The 23,835-nt window shown below is 36.8% G+C and overlaps 1 long non-coding RNA gene across 3 annotated transcripts in view; it reads right to left on the minus strand.

The window, feature by feature from the left end:
• Positions 1–23,835, minus strand: part of LOC118934487 (uncharacterized) — a 63,459-nt gene that overhangs the window by 17,626 nt on the left and 21,998 nt on the right. The window contains exons 1-3 of one of the 3 annotated variants that reach the window (XR_008995064.1): positions 15,287–16,014; positions 15,107–15,180; positions 1,487–1,584 (exon numbers count right to left, since the gene is read on the minus strand). This is a non-coding gene — a long non-coding RNA (uncharacterized LOC118934487). Of the gene's footprint in view, positions 1–1,486; positions 1,585–15,106; positions 15,181–15,286; positions 16,015–23,835 lie in introns of those variants that run through there. The other 2 variants (XR_005033488.2, XR_008995065.1) reach the window with 2 other exon arrangements.

Consider the following 23,835-nt stretch of genomic DNA (forward strand, 5'->3'; position numbering starts at 1 on the left):
AATTTTCTTTTCTTGTAGTTTCCTTGTCTGGTTTTGTTATCAGGGTAATGCTGGCCTCATAAAAGGAGTTTAGAAGTATTCCATCTTTTATTAGCATTTGAGACAGATTGGTATTAAGTCTTCGTATGTTTGGTATAGTTCACCAGTGAAGCCATCTGGTCCTGGAGTTTTATTTGCTGGGAATTTGCATGTTTTACTACTGCTATGCTTCTGTGATATTTGAAGCCTCAAAAATCACTTTATTTAATCTCAATATACAAAAATGTTAGACCAAAAACCTTTCTATGCTTTCTATCCTTGCAAATTGAACTCAGGTTTTTAGAGAAGGATAATCCTAATACATGAGTTTTAAGTTTACTTTTTCTTCTAACTTGGCCTACTTCTATCTCTGTTCTGAAAGTTTTCTTCCCTTGAAGTTCTCTCTATTAAAAGTATATACAAAATACCCAAAGTGACTCCATTTAAGAATTGGATATAGACTCTTAACAAAGATCTGAACACCTAAGGTAATAAAGTATTGAAACCATATATAAATACAATTGTGCAAGAAAGAGCTAACATAGCAAGCCTGAGACTATTATCCTTAGAAAGATCTACTTGCTAGTTTGGCATTACTTGGCATCTAGAGTCTTGGAATTGTGGTGGGTTCCCATTATTCCCAGAACTGTTATTAGTGGCTTACTGTGCCTAAAGTGTTTTAGTATACAATGTGCTTTATGCCAACCTCCATATTTCCTTCTGGAAGTCTGGAATTTTGGTGTGTTCTAGGCAAAGGATGCCTACATGAGCACCACTGAAAGCCTTGGAGAACTTCTCTGGTAGACAACATTTTACACAAGTTGTCACCGTTGGTTCCTGGAAGAATTAAGTTTGTTCTATATGACTCCACTGGGAAAGAACTCTTGGAAACTTGAGCCTGGCTTCCTCTAGACTTTGCCCCATGTGCTTTTCCCTTTTTTGATTTGCTTTGTACCCTTCTATCATAATATATCACAGACATGAGTACAGCTATATGCTGAGTCCTGTGACACCTCCTAGAAGATACATGATACACAAACCATAATACACATTAATGTTATGTACTATTTAGATAGAAAACTCTTTTAAGAGTCTACAGAAATTAAAACGAGCCAAAAATGTCAAGTATTATTCCTACACTTAGGTTTTATACTTCTGAGTAAGAGTGGTTTTGGCTACAAACCAAAGGACAGTCTTTAGATATAGGTAACAGAACAGTTAAGCAACAGAACATTTACACTTTGTCATGTAAGCCACACTTGGACATACAAAAAAATAATGCAGAAAAAGTAATGCAAAGAAAAGAGCCATTATTAACTATGTCAAATAATTTATTTAAATAGATATTTGGTTTATAATACTAAAGTAATCTTTCTACAATGTAAAATAAACTGAAACAATCACTCAGTCATGATTGATTGTGCTAATTTCAGGAGTTAAAAGAAAGAAAAATATAAAAATGGCTTACCTTTTTAGTCTTTATCGTTTCAGCCTTTTCTTCTTTATTGCATTTCTTGGCATTTCTATTAAGTTCTTGTGGAGCAAACTCTAAGTTAAATAGTTGTTCTGAAAATACATGGTAAGGCTACTCAGAAAAGCAATTTCTCAACTACCTATAAACAAGGTGTTAAATTATAAAACTTGTAAGATTATCCTATATAAACCAACTATTCACAAAGTGAGGAAACAATTTTTATCTCTTCCACATTTGTCCTCTACTAAAAATATGCTAAAAGCAATAAATATATTTATTAATTGTTAAGGGAAAAATAGCAGGTTTACATGAGAAACCTGGCAGACACTACCTTACCAAGGATAACATTGTCAGGAGCCGGTCTGAACCGCCAGCCTGATGACACAGTCCTGGCAGTTGGATGGAAGGGACTGCCCAGCGTCCTTCCCAAAGGAGAAACTCCAATATCCCTCCTGCTCAAAATGTCCCTAATAAATTTGATTATTTCGGTTTCAATTCAAGCTGCCCCTTCAGGGAAGAGACCATATCCATTTCTCCCTGAAAATTTTGGGTACTGGCCCTAAAGGAAATTGGAAAAAACCACTACTGCCCTTGTGATTACCCCCAATGATGGGAAAGTGAGACCCCATGAGTACTGGATCCAAGTTTATGGGAAAAATGATGGAAAATTTACCTGGGTTGAGGTCCCTTCCCCCACCCCTATGTGGCCTCCAAATGGCATTTTCAAAGATTAATGGTGACAGGTGGGTACAGAGAACAAATGATATTCTTTGGCTAGTTTGCCAGAGAACAGCCTGGCAAACTATAAAACAAATGAGAACAGGGCATTACCTAACTCCAGATCAGAAAAATATCCACTGTAAGTCTTACTGAAAATGGGTCTGAGGCACAGTCCATAAAATTTGTTCCTGCCTGCCAAAAAGTCATCATGTCCTTTTAGAGAGAGCTGCTTTCTTTCCTACTGGAGATGAAGAATGTGAGTATAACAATGAAAAAATGAGGGTCCTACATAAAAATAATAGAATAGTGAACTCTAGATAGTCATATGTAAAGAAACCAAGAGTCTGGCACCTACCTAACATTTGCAAGATTTTCTGACCACAATAACTAGGAATAAGGCCAAGTGATTTAATCTAACTTTCCAAACTCATGTAACCATGCTATGTGTCAAATAAATGATCAATGCCTGCACTTTACTTTATGTAATCAAAGAGTATAAAAACAAGCTGCTACTTTTCATTAAAGGCCAGGCCCAGCTTTTGCTAGTGTCTCTGTCCTCATTCATTTCGGTTAGTCACCTACGCCGTCCATCCTTCAGGGACTCCTGGACTCGCTGGAGCTGGACTCCGGCATAACATCATCAGTAATAAGACATTTTAACATCATTTACCTTTTGAGATGATGAACTAAGAAGGACACAGTATCACTTCTATGATGTTGTTGCCAAAAAACGTAACCTAAATCCACTAAATAAAAAACATCAGGCAATCCTGGACTGAGAGACATTCTACAATATAACTGACCAGAGTATTCTTCAAGTATCAATTTCATGAACAGCAAAGAAAGACTTAAGAACTGGCAGAGTAGAGAAGACTAAGGAGACATATCAACTAAATGCAACATGGGATGCTGCATTGGATCCTAGAACACGAAAAGGACATTACCAGAAAAACCAGTAAGATTTGTGGTTTAGTTAGTGATATTGTAGCAATTATTGAATTTCCTTTTGTTGACAATTATACTATTGTTACATAATATGTCCACATTAGGAGAAACTTGGTGAAAGGCATAAAATAACCCTACTGTTTTTCCAATTTTTAAGTCAAAAATATTTTTAAGATTACAATGTTAAATTAAAAAAGAAAAAACATAATAGGAAGGAAAGTACCCTGCTCAGTAAAGACCACAATGAGAAAGCAATACCATAAATCTTTCATTTTCATGACACATATAAAAAAAATATGAAGTACATGCACATGAATATGGAAAAGTGATATGGACTACTTCAAAACTAACTTGTTTGTGTCATGACTAAATCACTAGTTAGGAAGATTCTATGTGTTTTCTACCCTTTAAGAACAGGTAAAATCTATTTTTAAGACCTTGATTCTGTATTTCTTAAGGACATCTATAAAAAAGATGTAGGGTTATTTTATGGAGAAGGTAGGTATATATATATACACCATACAGATTAAAGGGATGAAATTGGGTTGATTATATCACTATCAGAAAACAAAAATTACTTGATTGTTTTATTTATCTAAGCTAAAGCTAAATGTAGCTACTTGTTCACTTTCCAATGGCTTATATATGGATATATATATATTATCCTTATATATGGATAATGAGAGGGATGACCTTGGTACCCCAGGTATTCTTTCATCAATAACAGATATACCCAGAATTGTTAAGGAAGTAAGTACATGTGTATGAATCTCCCATGTGTATGAGTAATTTTAATTTAAAATACAGTTTATAAATAAGATTTATCAATTTCAGCTAGGTGACTAAGTTATAACTCCCTTTATAAATAGGGTTTCTCAGCCAAAACATCATTTATAATTTAGGCCAGATAATGCTTTGTTTTAGGGGCTGTCCTTTGAATTCTAGGACTCTTATCAGAATCCCTGGACTTTACCCACAAGATGACATCAGCACCCTCCCCTACCCAAAAAAGTCTACAGATATTGCCAAGTGTCACCTGGGGAAGGAGGCAAAAATCTAGACCTGCTGAGAATCTGAGTCTGAATATAGATGGAAATTAAGAAAGGAAAAGGAATAATTTTTTTCATTTCCCAAATCATCTCCCAATTAGAATTGCTGTCTCTGTAGAAAAAGTCACTATAGCTAAAAGCTGAATTAATCAGCCAATTATTTTAGGTGAATTTATGTAATTAAATATATAGTGTTCTTTTTAAAGAATGATTTCAGCATCCCTTAAACTTCAATTTTCTACCAAGTACTAATATTGAGGACTGACTGCTGAATGCGTATTACAGACAACTCTTATTTAATATTAATAGGTAAAATTGATCATGGTATAAAATAGTGACCAAAAATATGGAGATTCATTACAAAATTCCATTTAATACCTACCTCCCCCTTTATCCTAAAGACATGAACCATTTCCACAAATATGGAACCTTACAGATTTAGAGAAACATCTTGACATACTGGGTAAACTATAACAAATGGCCTTTTAAATATAGAGCTTAACTGGAAGAAAGGGAAGGAAAATCCTCAGGGGTCTGAGCAAAGAGAAAGAAGGAAATAGCAGTAAGTAAACACAGAAGCCCTTGAAGCTGAAGCCCCCTATAGAGCCCACAAAAGTGAAGTGCAAGAACTGAACTGTTCAAATAGAGCTAGAACTTTGAAAGGCTACAATATCAGCATAAGGGTGGGATAGAAAAATGTATCAGCTGGCAAAGGAAGATGGGATGTAATGGTTAACTGTCATTATGGGCCTTGGCTCAGAGCTTGAGGTGGAGCAAACAAGATAAAGAAAATTAGATAAAGCTGAGAAGAAAATACACAAGCTGAATATAAAACTAAACTGAGTGAAAATTAGTTTAATATGAAAGTGAGGATAACAGATAAAGAAAATAGAATAAAAGGTCTAATAACTGGGAATCACATAAAGACATAATAAAGAGAAGGTGCAAAAGTTTACATTCAAAGAGATAATAAATGCCTTAGAGTATTCCATAACTGATGAGGTATAAAAATTTTAGACTCAGGAAGCACACACACAAAAAATCCAAAGTGGGATGAAAAAAAAATATCTGCACTTAGATACATCATAGTACATAGTAAACCTTGGAATACGAAAGACTAAAGCAACTTTAGAAGAGCCACAGTGAAAATCCAGATTATTTACAAAAGAATAAAAATCAAACAGCAGAATTTTCAAACAAAATGCTAATGTAAACCATGAGATTCATGATGGCGGCATGAGAGATGAGATGAAGAATTCCTCCCAAAACCAAAGACAGTATGAAAATGTAGTTAATTGATACAACTAACCCTAAAACAACAACAAGAAAGAAGGCTGAACCAGACTGCACACAGACCTCACGAAGAGAGCAGACCTCACGAAACAGGGTAACGTAAGAAAATCTTTATCAGGCAGGACCCAAGCCCTTCCCCTACCCCAGCTCACTGGCAGGAGGAAGAGAAATGGAGCAGGGGAGGGGGTGGAAGCCTAGGACTGCTGAACATCCAGCCCTGGAGATCTGCTTTGGGAGCAGAAACCGACCTTGTGTGGTGCTCTGGACATTGGGGAGCTCAGACAGGTGGAGTGCTTGAGAGACAGATTTCAGCCATTTGTGCAGGAGGGTATCCACAGCCGGCCACCCTGGAGAAGAGAAAGGCAGGTGGTCTGAGAGGCTTCCTATCAGTGAGAGGGCCGCTGAAGGAGAAGGGTTTGCACGGAGCTTGCTGCATGGGGGAGGGGAAAGCTGGACAAGCTTCTCTGGGCACGCTCTGCCCAGCTGGTTGGAAAATTTGAGGAGCTTCAAGTACCCCATCTCCCTGGATGACTACTCAGCTCCAAGGCTCCCCACTGTGATACGCAGCATGCTGCGCCTTCCTCCTAGCCTGCCAACACTGGGTCAAAAACCTGCAGTCACTGTGCTGGCATCACGCTAGCCACAGGGAGGCCCCACCTTCAACAGCTAGAGACACAAAGTACAGAGGCTTACACTGGTGTGCTTGGTCCACTGGCTCTGACACTGGAGATAGGCACTGCAGAAAGAAATCAGGAAACAGATCTTTCCTCCCCCACAGACACCAGCTCCACTCCCCTATGACACCCAACCTCACTCTAGGGGCAGAGCAGCTCCAAAGACTGGAGCTTCTGGGCAGTAGTGGGCACCACAGAGAAATATGAAACATCAAAAGAACATGGTTCAGACCAAAATCTCACAAAACCAAGAAAATGGGACAAATGAAACTGAACTCACCAATCTGCCTGAGAGTTCAAAATAAAAATCATAAATATGCTTATGGAGGTACAGAAAAATATTCAAGAACTCAGGAATGAATTTAAGTCAGAGATTCAATCACTAAGAAATTCCATATCTGAAATGAAACATACAATGGAGGGATTTAAAAGCAGATTAGATATAGTAGAAGAGACAGTAAATGGAATAGAAATTAGAGAAGAGGAATACAAAGAAGCTAAGGTATGAAGAGAAAAAAGAATCTCTAAGAAGGAAAGAATATTGAGAGAATTGTGTGATGAATCCAAATGGAACAATATTCATATTATATGGGTACCAGAAGAAGAAGAGAGAGAAAAAGGGATAGAAAGTGCCATTGAGGAGGTAATTGCTGAAAACTTCCCCAATCTAGGGAAGGAGATAGTCTCTCAGGCCATGTAAGTGCACAGATCTCCCAACACAAGGGACCCAAGGAAGACAACATCAAGACATATAACAATAAAAAATGGCAAAGATCAAGGATAAAGACAGACTTTTGAAAGCAGCTAGAGAGAGAAGAAAGATCACATACAAAGGAAAACCCATCAGGATATCATCAGACTCAGCAGAAACCTTACAGGACAGAAGGGAGTGGCAAGGTATATTTAATGCAACGAAGCAGAAGGCCCTTGAACCAAGAATACTATACCCGGAAAGGTTATCATTTAAATTTGAAGGAGGGATTAAACAATTTTCAGACAAGAAAAAATTGAGAGAATTTACCTCCCACAAACCACCTCTACAGTGCATTTTGGAGGGACTCCTATAGATGGAAGTATTCCTAAGGCTAAACAGATGTCACCCAAGGGATGGACAAAGAGTACAGAATATGATTCATAACATACAAAGAATGGAGGAGGAAGAAAAAGGAGGAAAAAAAATGAGAACCTTTAGGTTGTGTTTGTAATAGCACACAACGTGAGTTAAATTACACTGTTAGATAGTAAGGGAATTACCCTTGAACCTTTGGTAACCATGAATCAAAAGTCTGCAATGGCAATAAGTACAAACCTCTCAATAATCACCCTAAAAGTAAATGGTCTGAATGCACCAATCAAAAGACACAGAGTCACTGAATGGATTAAAAAACAAGATCTTTCCATATGTTGCCTACAAGAGACTCACTTTAAACCCAAAGACATAAAGAGACTGAAAGTAAAGGGATGGAAAAAGATATTTCCTGCAACAAACAGGGAGGAAAAAACAGGAGTTGCAGTACTTGTATCAGATAAAATAGACTTCAAAACTAAGAAAGTAACAAGAGACAAAGAAGGACATTACATAATGATAAAGGGGTCAGTCCAACAAGAGGATATAACTGTTATAAATATCTATGCACCCAACACAGGATCACCTACATATGTGAAACAAATGCTAACAGAATTAAAGGGGGAAATAGAATGCAATGCATTCATTTTAGGAGACTTCAACACACCACTCACTCCAAAGGACAGATCAACCAGACAGAAAATAAATAAAGAGACAGAGGCACTGAACAAGGTATTAGAACAGATGGACCTAACAGACATCTACAGAACACTCCATCAAAAAGCAACAGGATACACATTCTTCTTAAGTGCACATGGAACATTTTCAAGAATAGATCATATACTAGGCCACAAAAAGAACCTCAGTAAATTCAAAAAGATTGAAATTGTACCAACCAGCTTCTCAGATCACAAAGGTATGAAACTAGAAATAAATTACACAAATAAAATGAAAAAGCCCATAAACACATGGAGACTTAATAACATGCTCCTAAATAATCAATGGATCAATGACCGAATAAAAACAGAGATCAAGCAATATTTTCAGACAAAAGACAATAATGATTCAACAACACAAAAACTGTGGGATGCAGCGAAGGCCGTGCTAAGAGGGAAGTATATTGCAATACAGGCCTACCTCAGGAAAGAAGAACAACCCAAATGAACAGTCTAAACTCACAATTAATGAAACTAGAAAAGGAAGAACAAATGAGGCCCAAAGTCAATACAAGGAAGAACATAATAAAGATTAAAGCAGAAATAAATGAAATTGAGAAGAATAAAACAATAGAAAGAATTAATGAAAGCAGGAGCTGGTTCTTCAAGAAAATAAACAAAACAGACAAACCCCTAGCCAGACTTATCAAGAAAAAAAGAGAGGCTACACAAATAAACAGAATCAGAAATGAGAAAGGAAAAATCATGATGGACACGACAGAAATACAAGGAATTATTAGAGCATACTATAAAAATCTATATGCTAACAAGCTGGAAAACCTAAAAGAAATGGACAACTTTCTAGAAAAATACAACCTTCCAAGGCTGACCCAGAAAGAAACAGAAAATCTGCATAGACCAATTACCAGCAAAGAAATTGAATTGGTAATCAAAAAACTACCTAAGAACAAAATTCCTGCACCAGATGGTTTCACTGCTGAATGTTATCAAACATTTAGTGAAGACCTAATACCCATCCTCCTTAAAGTTTTCCAAAAAGTAGAAAAGGAGGGAATATTCCCAAACTCATTCTACAAGGACATCACTCTAATACCAAAACCAGGCAAAGACACCACAAAAAAAAGAAAATTACAGACCAATATCCTGAAGAACATAGATGCAAAAATACTCAACAAAATATTAGCACACTGAATTCAAAAACCCATCAAAAAGATCATCCATCATGATCAAGTGGGATTCATCCCAGGGATGCAAGGATGGACTGTACAACATTCTAAAGTCCATCACCATCATCCACTACATCAACAAAAAGAAGGACAAAAACCACATGTTCATCTCCATAGATGTTGAAAAAGCATTTGACAAAATTCAACACCCATTCATGATAAAAACTCTCAACAAAATGGGTATAGAGGGCAAGTATCTCAACATAATAAAGGCCATATATGATAAACCCACAGCCAACATTATATTTAACAACGAGAATCTGAAAACTATTCCTTTAAGATCAGGAACAAGACAAGGATGCCCATTCTCCCCACTTTTATTCAACATAGTTCTGGAGGTCCTAGCCATGGCAATCACACAACACAAAGAAATAAATGCATCCAGATAGGCAAGGAAGACATCAAACTGTCCCTGTTTGCAGATGGCATGACATTGTACATAAAAATCCCTAAAGAATCCACTCCAAAACTTCTAGGTTTAATATCTGAATTCAGCAAGATGTGGGATATATACACAGAAATCTGTTGCATTCCTATACACTAATTATGAACTAGCAGAAAGAGAAATCAGGAAAACAATTCCATTCACAATCGCATCAAAAAGAATAAAATACTTAGGAATAAACCTAACCAAGGAAGTGAAAGACCTATACCCTGAAAACTATGGGACACTCTTAAGAGAAATTAAAGAGGACACTAATGAATGGAAATTCATCCCATGCTCTTGGCTAGGAAGAATTAATATTGTCAAAATGGCCATCCTGCCTAAAGCAATCTACAGATTCAATGCAATCCCTATCAAGATACCTACAGCGTTCTTCAATAAACTAGAGCAAATAGTTCTAAAATTCATATGGAATGACAAAAGACCCCAAATAGCCAAAGCAAACCTGAAAAGGAAGAATAAATCAGGGGGAATTACGCTCCCTGACTTCTAGCTCTACTACAAAGCCACAGTAATCAAGACAATTTGGTACTGGAACAAGAACAGACCCATAGACCAGTGGAATAGAATAGAGAGTCCAGATATAAACTCAAGCATATATGGTCAATTAATATACGATAAAGGAGCCATGGATATACAATGGAGAAATGACTACCCATTGAACAGCTGGTGTTGGCAAAACTGGACAGCTACATGTAAAAGAATGAAACTGGATTTCTAACCCTGTACACAAAAATAAACTCAAAATGGATCAGAGATCTGAATGTAAGTCATGAAACCATAAAACTATTAGAAAAAAATATAGGCAAAAATCTCTTGGACATAAACATGAGCAACTTCTTCATGAACATATCTCCCCAGGCAAGGGAAACAAAAGCAAAAATGAACAAGTGGGACTATATCAAACTAAAAAGCTCCTGTACAGCAAAGGATACCATCAGTAGAATAAAAAGACATCCTACAGTATGGGAGAATATATTCATAAATGACATATCTGATAAGGGGTTGACATCCAAATTATATAAGGAGCTCACACACTTCAACAAACAAAAAGCAAATAAGCCAATTAAAAAATGGGCAGAGGAGCTAAACAGACAGTTCTCCAAAGAAGAAATTCAGATGGCCAACAGGCACATGAAAAGATGCTCCACATCGCTAATCATCAGAGCTATTGCAAATTAAAACCACAGTGAGATATCACCTCACACCAGTTAGGATGGCCACCATCTATAAGACAAACAACAAATGTTGGCAAGGATGTGGAGAAAGGGATAGCCTCCTACACAGCTGGTGGGAATGTAAACTAGTTCAACCATTGTGGAAAGAAGTATAGAGGTTCCTCAAAAAACTCAAAATAGAAATACCATTTGACCCAGGAATTCCACTCCTAGGAATGTACCCTAAGAATGCAGCAGCCCAGTTTGAAAAAGACATATGCACCCCTATGTTTATCGCAGCACTATTTACAATAGCCAAGAAATGGAAGCAACCTAAGTGTCCATCAGTAGATGAATGGATAAAGAAGAGGTGGTACATATACACAATGTAATATTATTCTGCCATACGAAGAAAACAAACCCTACCATTTGCAACAACATGGATGGAGCTAGAAGGTATTATGCTTAGTGAAATAAGCCAGGCAGAGAAAGTCAAGTACAAATCATTTCACTTATCTGTGGAGTATAACAACAAAGGAAAAACTGAAGGAACAAAACAGCAGCCGACTCACAGAACCCAAGAATGGACTATGGACTAACAGTTACCAAAGGGAAAGGGACTGGTGGGGGGTGTGGGAAGGGAGGGATAAGGGGGAAAATGGGGCATTACTATTAGTACACAATGTAGTGGGGGTGGGCATGGGAAAGGCAGTACATACAGAGAAGACAAGTAGTGATTCTATAGCATCTTACTATGCTAATGGACAGTGATTGTAATGGGGTATGTGGGGGGGGACTTGATAATGGGGGAAGTCTACTAACCATAATGTTGTTCAAGTAATTGTACATTAATGATATCAAAATAAAAAAATGCTAATGTAACTTCCAAAGGATATACAGTAGATTCATATCATTCACAGTAGTTATGTTTCATGAAGTCAGTGCAAACAGTGAATTAGTTGAGTATGGAACCATTACTCCAAGAGGAAATAAAGGGTTAGGTTTCTGAAAGCTTCTGGTCAAAATATTTTTGTCAGCTCATCAATACATAATCCTGTTTTGTGTATTCCTCTGTTTTAACACATCTTACTTAAGATATACTGCTGATTTATTAACACTGAATTTATGGCCAACAGCATTATGTCATGTGTGAAAGAAGCTTATCTAACACACATATATTCTCCATCAGGCACATCATAGAACTACACCTAAAAATGCACAACAGCACTTCAACACTATACTTGGGGATCAGTGAAATCACCAAAAAGCACAAAAAATTTTAAAAAAGTGACACTAGATAAAAAGTGAAAAAGACACTTGTTTATGGTACGAAAGGTGAAATAAGAAGACAGAGCATTCCACTGTTCAATCGCAACTGGGAATGTATGTTTCCAGCCACTCAAATTTTTCAGTTCTCTGAGCATGCCCACGAATGACCCCAAAAGTGCACAGGACTAATTTTTAGACTACAAATAGATTTTACTGATTAAGTGAATTGGCGAATACAGATACATGAATAATGATGACCAACTGTAATTCACAAGAAACAAAATTAGGAAATGAAAGGCTTTGTGAGTACAGAGATTGGTAAACACATGGGTAAATCCAAATAAATTCTGATGTCTAATTTTGAAGATAAAAAAGGTAGAACAAACATAACTAGACAATAAAAACATAAGATAGAGGATGGGGTGACTAGTTAAATATTTAAAAATTTTTTAATTTTTAATTTTTAAATTAAAAAGTCAAAAAATAGAATGTTTGATATCTTGATTTGGGTGATGGTTATGCAAGTATATACAAATGTCAAAATTCATCAATCTGTACACAAAAACCGTGCATTTTATTGTATGTACATTAAAAAATAAAGAACTATTAAAAGTTGTTTAAAAATCTTTGTATTATTCAAGAGAAGAAAAGAGTTTCTGTTTAGAAATTAACTATGCATGTTAAAATTTGAAGGGCACTACTAAGAAAGTAGCATGTAACTTACAAAATAGTAGCAGGAAATATGAGGTGACACTTAGTAAGTCCAAAAGAAGGCAGCGAAAGAGAAGTGAATCACAGAAAGAACAGGATAAGCAGAAATGATAAAATAATAGACACATCCCCAAAATGTCAGGATGGATTAAAAAAATAATGAGACAAATTACAACTATGTGCTTTAAACAGGACTTTAAAATATAAAGACAGAAAGGTTGGATATAAAAAGAAAGAAAAATATTATAACAGACCAATATTAACTTAAAACAAGCATGTAAATCTTTATTAGTATCAATCAGAGTACCCAGAAGAAGAATTAGGAATTTTTTAAATGCAGGGGTCACTATTAAAATAAAAAGTAAATTCACAATTTCCATGTACCTCTACATAGCTCCAAAGTGCCTGTGTGTATGTGTATATATATATGTATGTGTGTGTGTGTGTGTGTGTGTATATATATATATATACATATATATATAACTAACAGACAAAATTATCAATCTTGGGAGATTTTTCACAAAACTCTCTCAATAACTACAAATATAGAAGTTATATAATACCTTATTAAGACTCTTATTTTAATAAACATATAATTATAGCCAATCCTGTACCGTATTGGTAGTATGATTTGAGAATACACATCATTTTTAAGCACATGAGACATATGAAAATTGATCATGTACTAGCCCACAAAGTAAATCTGAAATAATATCAGAAAAACTAGTTTTCTAACCACAACTCAATAATGAATGAATGAATGAATGAATGAAGGGAATTCTCTCCACAATTTTTCTGTAAGAATTAAAAATCCTTCTAAGATAAAAAGTTCATTAAAATAAATATTTGGAAATGAAAAATGCTGTATCTACATACAGATTAAAGAAGAAATTAAAATGAAAATAAATTTAAAATAATTAGAATTGAGTGACAAGAAAATGAGTGGATGTGATTTGTGGGATGTAGAGCTAATGCCATACTTAGATGGAATTTTCTAACCTTAAGAATTCACATGAGAAAGGAAGGCAGGCTGAAACTTAACACAATTAAGCATCCATCTCACAGAGTCAGGAAAAATACAGAATAAACTCAAATGAAGCGTAAGAAGAAAATAACTTACAAAAGAAAATAGAAACAAAGATATAACAGAAAGGATCAAAAAGCCCACAGTTGAGTTCCCTGTAAAGACAAATAATATTAACATAACTTTGTAGAAACTGATGAAGGAAAAAGAAAAGGCATAAACAGTGTAGAAATGAAAAAGGGGAAATAACTGCAGACACAGCATAGCTATTTTAAAATAATGATGAACAATGTGCCAATAAATTGGAAGTCTTAGACAAAGTGGACAATCCTAAAACAATATTACTTATATGAACTAAATGAATAATTGTACGTCCCTGATTTAATATGGGAAAACATTTTAACTAACCGACAGAAGCCCAGATGGTTTTACTGTTGCATTACATCTATCAGTTAAGAAAGCAATTCCTATCTTACAGAACTATTCCAAAGAATAGAAAAAAGGAGAAACACTTCTTGTCTTTGATACTCAAATAAAAAAAAGGTAGTACATGTGAATGTACAATTACAGACCAAACTCACTAATGAACAGATGAAAAAACACTAAACAAAATATTAGCAATCAAGCAATGTATTAAATACATCTTACTCATGACAGGTTTATCCTAGAAATGCAAGGATAGTTTAATATTGTTAGAAGATATACCCATGTGTTTTAAGATTAAAGAGGAAAACACAGATGATGCTCTCAAGATATGGAGAAAAAACAAAGAAAATCCAACATTCAATGGATTAATCAAACCAATATTCAAATGAATGGTTCATGACCAAACTCCTAGCCAACTATGACTGAAAGAAACTTCCTTAACTTGAAATAAGGCATATGAAAAATTCACGGCAAATATCATCTTTGATTGCAAAGCATCAAAATTCTTTTTAAAATCAGTAACAAGAAAATTATTCTGCTATATATATATTTCTGTGTTTTTTAAAGCATTATTCTGGAGTCCTAGCATGATAAACAAAAAGTATACAGATTACAATAGAAATAATTGAAGTATCATTACTTTTAGATGAAACACATCTACATAGAAAATTGAAAGAATACATATTCTGCAATGCAGCATACTCCTAGATATATACCATAGAGAAGCTGTCCATACTTGACAAAGGAAATACGTACCAGAATGATCATAGCAGTATTGTTTATAATGACAGAAAAAAATGGAAACGACCTAAATGTTCATCACTAACAGAGTGAGAAGATTCTGAGAGCTGTGTAACAACTCCAAATGTAACAATATTCATATAACAGGGGTCTCAGAATAAGAAGAGAGAGACAGAGGAGTAGAAACTTACTGTGAAGTAGTAATATCTGAAAATCTCCCCAATCTAGGGAATAGACATCCAGGTCCTGGAAGCACAGAAAACCCCTAAAAAAGGGAACCCCAGGAAAACAACACCAAGACATATATTAATTAAAACAGGAAAGATTAAAGAGAGAATCTTACAAGCAGCAAGAGAAAGGGAGACAGTTACCTATAAGGGAAAGTTCACATGGTTATTAGCAGATTTCTCAGCAGAAACTTCACAGGCCAGAAGGGGGTGGAATGAAATACTTAATATATTAAAGGGAAGAACCTACAACCAGGAATTCTCTACCTAGCAAGTTTACCATTCAGAATTGAAGGGGAGATTAAAATTTTCCCAGATAAATGAAATTTAAAAGAACTTGCCACCACTAAATAAGCCTTACAGGTTATGTTAAAGGGTCCTCTGTAGACTGAAATGTTCTTAAGCTTAAATATTTTTCATCACTGAAAATAAACCTACAGTAAAGGTAGACCAATTATTTACTAACCAAGTATGAAGTTAAAAATATAGTAAGATCAACAATGCCCAAAATTAGTCAAGGGGTACACAAAAGATGTAGATTATGACATACATAAAGTATGGAGGAAAAAGAAAATTAAAAATCCATACTTTTTGACTCTGTTTGAAATTGAGCAGCTATCAAGTTAATATAGACTTTTATATATTTAGGAAACTATGGACCCTATGGAAACTACAAACTTAAAGCCTATAACAGATACACAAAAAATTAAGTAATCCAAGAATAACACTAAAGAAAACCATCAAATCACAGAAGAACATTACAGAGTAAGAAAGGAACAGAGGAATTACAAAAAAAAACACACACAATAAAATGGCAATAAGCACTTACCTATCAATAATTACCTTAAGTGTAAATGGACAAAATGCACCAATCAAAAGACATAGGATGGAAAAATTGATAAAGAAACAAGACTCATCTACATGCTGACTAAAAGAGACTTACTTCAGACCTAAATACATACACAGATTGAAAGTGAAGGGATGGAAAAATACTTCATGAAAATAAAAGGGAGAATAAAGCAGTAGCAATACTTATATCGGGCAGACTTCAAAACCCAGAAAGTAAAAAGAGACAAATAAATGCATTCCACAATGAAAAGGGGATCAGTTCAACAAGAGGATATAACAGTTGTAAATATCTATAAACCCAACATAGGAGCACCTATATTTATGAAAGAAATACAAACAGATCTAAATGGGAAATAGCAACACAATCACATTAGATTTCATCACCCCACTTACATCAATAGAGAGATCATCCAGATAGAAAATAAGGAAACAGAGGTGCTGAAAGACATATTAGACAAGAGGGACTTAATAGATACATACAGAACATTCCACCCAAAAGCACCAGCACACATTTTTCTCAAGTGCACATGGAACATTCTTGAGACTAGATTACATATTAGGCCACAAAAAGGGTCTCCATAAATTCAAACAGATTGAAATTCTATCAGGCATCTTTTGAGATCACAACAGTATATATAAATTAATTCCATGAAGAAAGAAGACAAAAAAACCTCACAAACACATGGAGACTAAACATGCTTCTAATAATTAATGGATCAATGAACAAATTGAAGAGGAAATTAAATAATACACAGGAACAAAAGAAAACAAACAATTCAAAATGTTTTATATTGCAAAAGCAGTTCTAACAGGATAGTACATAGCAAAACACAACCTACCTCAATAAGCAAGAACAATCCCAAATAAACGATGTAGACTCACAACTAAAGAAATTTGAAAAAGAACAAATGAAACCCAAAGTGAGTAGAAGGAATATAATAAAGATCAGAGCAGAAATAAATCAAATAAAGAATAAAACAATAGAAAAAAGGTCAATGAAACCAAGAGCTGGTTCTTGAGAAGATAAAATAGACAACCCCTAGCCAGAATTATCAAGAAAAAAAGGACACAAGCAGAATCATAACCTAAAAACGTGAAGTTACAACTGGTACCACTGTAATACAAAGAATTTTTTGAGAATTCAATGAAAAATTATATGCCAATAAATTAGACAACCTAGAAGAAATGGGCGAATTCCTACAAACATACAACCTTCCAACAATGACCCTGGGGGCAAAACCTCAACACACCAACCACTAACAAAACTAAATTGGTAATCGAAAATCTCACAACAGAAGTCCAGCAGATTGTTTCACAGGTGAATTCTACCAAACCTTTAAAGAGCTAATACCCACCCTTGTTAAAGTAGTCCCAAAAAGTAGAGGAGGGAATACTTCCAAACTCATTTTATGAGGCTAGCATCACTCTAATACTAAAACTGTTAGGGGTTGAGTTTGTTCCCTTTGGTTCTTGTCTCTGATGCAACAAAGAACTGAAGGGCAGAGACACATTAGTGAAGCAAAGTGAAATTTTTATTTGAATACACTCTAGGGGAGGAGTAAGCTGGAATCAAAGTAGGCAAAAGCCAGTTTACTTGAATAAAGCAGAGAGGAAGGAAAACAGACAGAGGAAAGGGAAGCTTATTGAACTCTTGCTTGGTATTAGGCAAATCTCTTGCTAACTCTTAAAGCCAGGATCACCTGGCATCTAGTGTCTGCTTAAATATGCAAGGCATGGAAACTAAGGATTTGGCAGAGCTGCAGAGCCCTGGAGATTATATTGAGAACTTCCCAAAACAAAGAAAGGATATTTTTAGGCAGGCTACTAAAGAGCACGACTGCAGTCTTGTCTGGGTTATTCAGGTGATGGGAACTTGCACTAGATCAGAGCTCTCAGCAGCACCTCTCTACTAATTTGGAGAACAGAGAGGGTGATACACTAGAAGAAAGGGGAGTGAAGGCAACCTCAGAGAGGAGGCATGCTTAAGATTTAGGGTCTGGGGTTTTATAGGGCTTCTTTGGGGAAGGGTTAGCATAAGGCCAATGTATGTGTGAGCATAAGGCTAATGATGTATACAGGAGATTTACAATTCTTTTGAAGTTCTGTCTTAAGAATAGGGTTTTTTAGGTGACTATGTTGGTTTGGATCTTGGCATTCTTTATTTACATAGGTTTATTTATACTTTGGGGGGCTGTCTCTGTCTTGGTTACAAAGTTACTTGATAAAGGGGCTGGAAGAAGAGGACGAACTACATATAGGTTAAGTTAAAGAACAAGCTGGGCATTGTAAGATTTTACAATGGCATGATTTACTTGGTACAATGAAGACATGGGCTGCGCTCTGATATTTTTCTTTATCTGGGAAATGTTTGGACATTCTAAGTCACTCCTGGCCTTTGGGACTTTAACTCTATGTGCTTTCTGGCTCTCTGGTTTTATCTGGTTAACTCTTTGAGTCCCTTTAAGTGAGTTTTACTGGCTTTGTCTTTCTGCTTAACACTCTCCCCTCAAGCAGTTGGGACTCAAATTATTGGGATGAGGTGAGAGGCCTGGTCTAGCTACTTCTTGTTCATGGGGGACAGTGTGGTCTTTTGGGTCTTTCTCCTTGCTGACTGTTGGGATGGTAGAGGTTAGGAAAGAAAGGGTGTTTATCTAAGGGTCTCAATTGCTTGCTATTTGCTGATGTAAGGAAGATTCAGACTGGCTGTAGGGGTGTTTGTGGAGCAGTCTTATGAAGACAGATGTGTGGTCATCTGAGTATGGGTTGGAATCCTTGTCCCATGACTATCTCCAGTTTGAGTGCCCCTAGTCAAGAAGACACAAATTTGATTAGAAGATGAATTAAGCATGGTCTGAATATAAGCGCTAGGGATAGAAAGACTCTAAAGTGAAATGATGGGAGAAAATTGGAAATGTTTGGAGATAGCTAGATAGAATTCAGGATCTAGTTTATTTTATGTGATTAGTACTAGAATTCCATATTGATAAGGATGCACTATTGAAACAATTTTCTCTCTAAATTTGGTTTCATTTTTAGAGGTAACGATATTAGCACTAATTTATTTGTAAAATAACTTTAATTTTAGAACACTTGGCTTGAGTATTTACATAAGTGCAAGAATTGCAATTGATTACACAGGCTTTTTCAAATGTGCTTTGATGGAATTTTTTATAAAGAATTTCAGATTGAACTTTTAAAGGCTTTTCCGGGCTAGGAAAGCTAAGGTAGAGAGTTGCTATCAGATTTCATGTGCAGTACTTGTAGATTTGGGTGAACTATTCTGAAGGTTTCTAAGATATTCTGAAGTGCTTGAACTTGCTAGGAAGTGACTTTCCTTACTCACTTGTTAAGGCTGCTGGGAACTTTGTAAACAAGGTACTACACTAACTCTTCTAAGGGGCTTTATTGGCTGTATAAAGTCAATTTTAGTTCCATAAAGATGGCTCATTATTATCTGAGTCTATGCATGTGTGGGTAAAACTGCAGTATTTCCAGAATCTCTTGCCTGAACTTAGTGCATCTCCATATCAATAGGAGGTGTTTCCAAGGGATGGAGAGTAGTCCATCTCCATATCCATAGGAGATTACAAGGAGGAATGGAGCGAGAGCCTATCTGGACCAGAGAGTTTTGGTGGGGCCCTTTTGCAGCTAGGTCATGAGAGACACAGGAGAGAAGTAGATGACTGTAAGCAATAAATGGGTTCCTTCCACATCATTTCTCCCTTTAACTGATTTTAGTTTCAAAGGTTATTTGCCCCACCCTGGGAACATATCTCCCCTCTCCCCCCAAGTTACACCTGGCAGGAGGCAGCAGGACCTCTGAACCCGAAATGTTTTCATGGGTGCAATGCTTGGGTGGGCTGTCCCAAGAGATGGTGGGAACCTGGAAACCCCCCTATGGATGGTAGGGAGGCCCCAGCAGCTGCTATAGTGAGGGGAATGATGACTCACCCTTCCTTCTGGCAGCAGTGCAGGCTTTGGCTTCACCCAGTAACCTCCCATCAGTGGGTCTTCCATTTGGGGAGCCCATAGTGGGGAATTGGTCTAGGGTAAAGCACCTCCTAGAGGGGTGGGGCCTTCCACAGAATTGGGGAAGTATGGAGACACCGGAAGCTGTGGAATTAGCTTTCTGTGAGATAGAAGACTGCTTAGAGGCACTGACTGGTCATGTAGCATCTGGAATTGTGGGATGTTTGTTACTCAAGATAGTGGAAAGTGTTATCAAGGAGACACACTTCTGCATCGCTTGAAGGAGTTGGGTGATGATCTATGGGATGCCCTTAAGAAAGCTATTGAGAAGACTGATTGTACTCCTGGAAGATACATTAGCAGTAAGGGAGGAGGCAGGAGAATCCCCATTGCAGGAGGCTGTTGGGGAGAGGAAGGAAGGAATCAGTGCCTTCAGCCTCAGAGACGGTAGAGGAGATATCAGGGGAAGGTAATGAGGTGGGGCCAAGGGCCAAACAGTTGATGAGGCCACCACGGGAGGCACCAGCCCCTCCCATATTAAAGGCCCACCTAGTTGTAACTAAGAATATAAAAACACAATAACTGCGGGCTTCTCAAGGGGGACGAGCAACCCTCTCCCCAGACTGTGGAGGACTCCATGCTAAACCCCCACACCCAGGATGAGATGGCGGACATGAGCATCCAGTTTTGGCAAAAGCCATCACAACCTCTGCCTACATGGCTTTTGCGTCTTTGGGATATGGGGGTGAAAAACATTGTTATGTCGTGTTCTGAAATGGGTAGACTGGCTTCCCTGATGACTCACCCTTCCCTCCAGCAGTGCTTGTAAAGTACCAATCACATTTTAGGGAATCAGGTGCTTCTGGATTGGTTGACAGCAGCCATCAGGGAAGTTTGGCCTAATCAGGGTTATTTCCCTTACCCACTAGCTGGAAAACATATGCAGAGCTCCAGCAGGTGTTACAGTTATTTGTCCCAGGCTGGGAACATATTTTTCCCCTGGGGTTACAGAATGTCTTTCAAATATGATATTTTACTCAAAGCTTTTTTAATATAATTAGTGTTTTCAATTGTGTTCTGTCACAAGGAGAAAAGATTCTTATTGAACTTATGCAAATAAAAATATTGCTATGAAATATTAAAATAGTTTTTAAATTCTGGAGTGATTAGAGAAAAATAAATGTTTTAATTTTGTTTATAAAGGTATAATTTACTAAATTGCAAGTTAGCTTAAGAGAAAACTTTTAAAGTAGAAATTTTTTAAAAGATTAGTAATATTTGAAACAAAATGTCATAAAAATTAAAGTTTTCTTCTTCAGTTTACTGAATCTTATGTAATTGTGCTTGAATCTGGGTTTTTTACTGGTTTGTAGTAAAACTAACTGTAAGTGACAAAAGACTTAGAAATGGCAATGGCTAAAGATCTGAGGAGAGTTTATCATAAGGCAACTAACAGGAAAATTTGGTTAATAGGTCAATAATCTAAAATTTAGCATCATTCATTTGACAATGTTTCTTAAATAATGATATAGTAAATGAATAAGCTGAGTTAACTATTTTTCTTTTATGAGGAGAAAATTTTCTGACGTTCTAGGGGCTCTTTGAAAAATCTCAGTTAACTAGAGGTAAAAATACCTTTTGAATTTGATTTTGGGAAGTCAAAAACATCAAAAAAGGCACTTGCTTAAATAGGATTATAAGTCATTTTGAAACAATACTTAGTTATCTATTTAACTAAAGTGACAATAAAAGATTTTAAAGGCAGATACAGATGGTTACACAGCTGTTAGCAAAACTTAGCTCTTTTAATATTAAGATTTTGTTTTCTTACATTTTCAAAGACTTGGTAAAACATTAAGTACAAAAGTAAGCTATTGTAAACTGTTAACAGTAGCATTCTTTAGCCCTGTCTTTATGCACAGGAGGAGGTGGTTTCTTTTTTACAAAGCATCTTTGTTATTATAAGGAAACTTAGTATCAGGCAAGTGAAGGCTGCTAGCAAATTTATGAGCTTTAATAACTCTCACTTGCTCAGGATTAGAGAGTGGTTGTCCTAAAATAATAATAACACCTTTCCAGGTAAGATTATAAACTAGACTAATATGCTGAAACTGATCAATATAGTTATCTAGATTTGCACTGCTAAATTTAGTTTTAAGCTGCTTTAACTCAGTTAATGAAAAGGGGTTTGAATCAGCACAGTGCTAAACTTTACTGGCTGTTTCTACCAGGGGAAGGACTTTAGCAACTCTGACCTTGGGGCTAGGCTACTGGGAGCCTGAAGGAGCTGGAGGAGAGGCCCTGTCCTTGGATTATTTCTAGACATTGGCACAGAAGGAAAGTAGGGAGAGGGGCTGTAGGGAATTCAGTATCAAGTTTGCAAGCTTGGCAGAGGTCTTTTTGGCTTTTGAAATAGAAGAAAGCTTGAATGTAAGGGAGCTCTGCCTATTTGCCCACCCACTTACAGAAAAGATGTAACTGAATAAGGGCATTAGGATTAAGCTCCTGTTCTTGGTTTCCCAGTTGGTATTGAGGCTAAACTGCATTGTAAAAGAATATTGTTAGTCTTTTCTTTCTGAGAGTCTCAGGGTCGAATTGGGACCAGTGGGAGAGAGTGCAGACCAATGGTGTGGCCTATCTAGGAAGAAAGGATTGGGTTAGAGAGCCCAGTGTCCCAGGGTCTATTCCAGTGGTCTTGGTGACTGAGACCTGAAACTCAACTCTTCTTGTCCCAGACGTCTGTGAGAGCAAAACAGAAGACTATATAGTTCTGTGGAATGGGTTAGAGAGCCCAGAGTGTCTATCCCAGAGGTCTTGGCACAGCTGGCTGCCCAGGACTGTAACTCATCCCACCTCAGACATCTACAAATGGAATACAGTGGACTAGAGTCTCGTAGCTTCCTAGTGAAGGGTAAAAGGGGCTTATGGTGATTTGAGGTTGTCCTGTGAGATATGGTGGGTATAACAAAGACTAACAGAGAAGTCTTTATGGGAGCCTGAAGGAGGCTTGATCAGGCCAGGCAAATAGTTAGAGAGCTGAAGGGAAGGAAAAAGGCATACTAAGCGGTCAATAATAAAAGAAATAATTTGGCAACTGGGAGTCATAACTTTGTGGGTCTAGGACAACACCAGTGGTATCAGGGCAAGCCTCCTTCTCAAGTCTAGAGACCATGACTCAAAATCATTTTAGGAATCCTGGGATGATGGCCTCTACTACAAAGCATCCCTGAAGTTCAGAAACTTCTCCAGTTCCATCTTTCTGGCCAGAAGTGTGTGTGTGCACTATGGAGCAACAGAAAAGGAGAAAAAGGGGAGTCATGGCTGATGAAGCCTTGATCCAGAATGAAAAGGGAGATGAGGATGGAAGGATGAAAAGAAGTTAAGTGGACTTGTAATAAGCAGGCAAGGAGTAAGGCTTATGGGAGGGGGACAGTGAAAGAAGTATTTAACAATAAAGTGGGAAAGTGATGGGTAAAGTCACAGAGAGGACAGGGTGACGTTGAGCCTGCTGTCAAATGGACGAGGAGGGCAGAATCAGATCCCAGAGAGAGAAGCAGAGGTCAGAAAGGAAATGCAGAGAGCCAAAGTCAGCCAGTTTGGATGGAGTATCAGCACTATGGACAAACATGAGAAAATTGAACAGAGAGTTTTGGGGAAGAGGTTTTGGCCCTAGGCTATGTTGCTCCTACAGGCTGCCTGCTAAGCAGGAGAGGTGGGTTCATGATGTGATGTCAGAGTTAAGTCAGACTTGCAGATTCCATCAAAGCAAAAGTCTTTGCTCCTCTCTAAACAGAAAATAGAGCCAATAGAGCAGATGTGAGAATAGAAAGAACTCCGGAATGTGAAAGGGAAAAAGGTTCATAAAACCAAGGTGA

This window comes from Manis pentadactyla, chromosome X (assembly GCF_030020395.1).
Source record: "Manis pentadactyla isolate mManPen7 chromosome X, mManPen7.hap1, whole genome shotgun sequence".
Taxonomy (NCBI): domain Eukaryota; kingdom Metazoa; phylum Chordata; class Mammalia; order Pholidota; family Manidae; genus Manis; species Manis pentadactyla.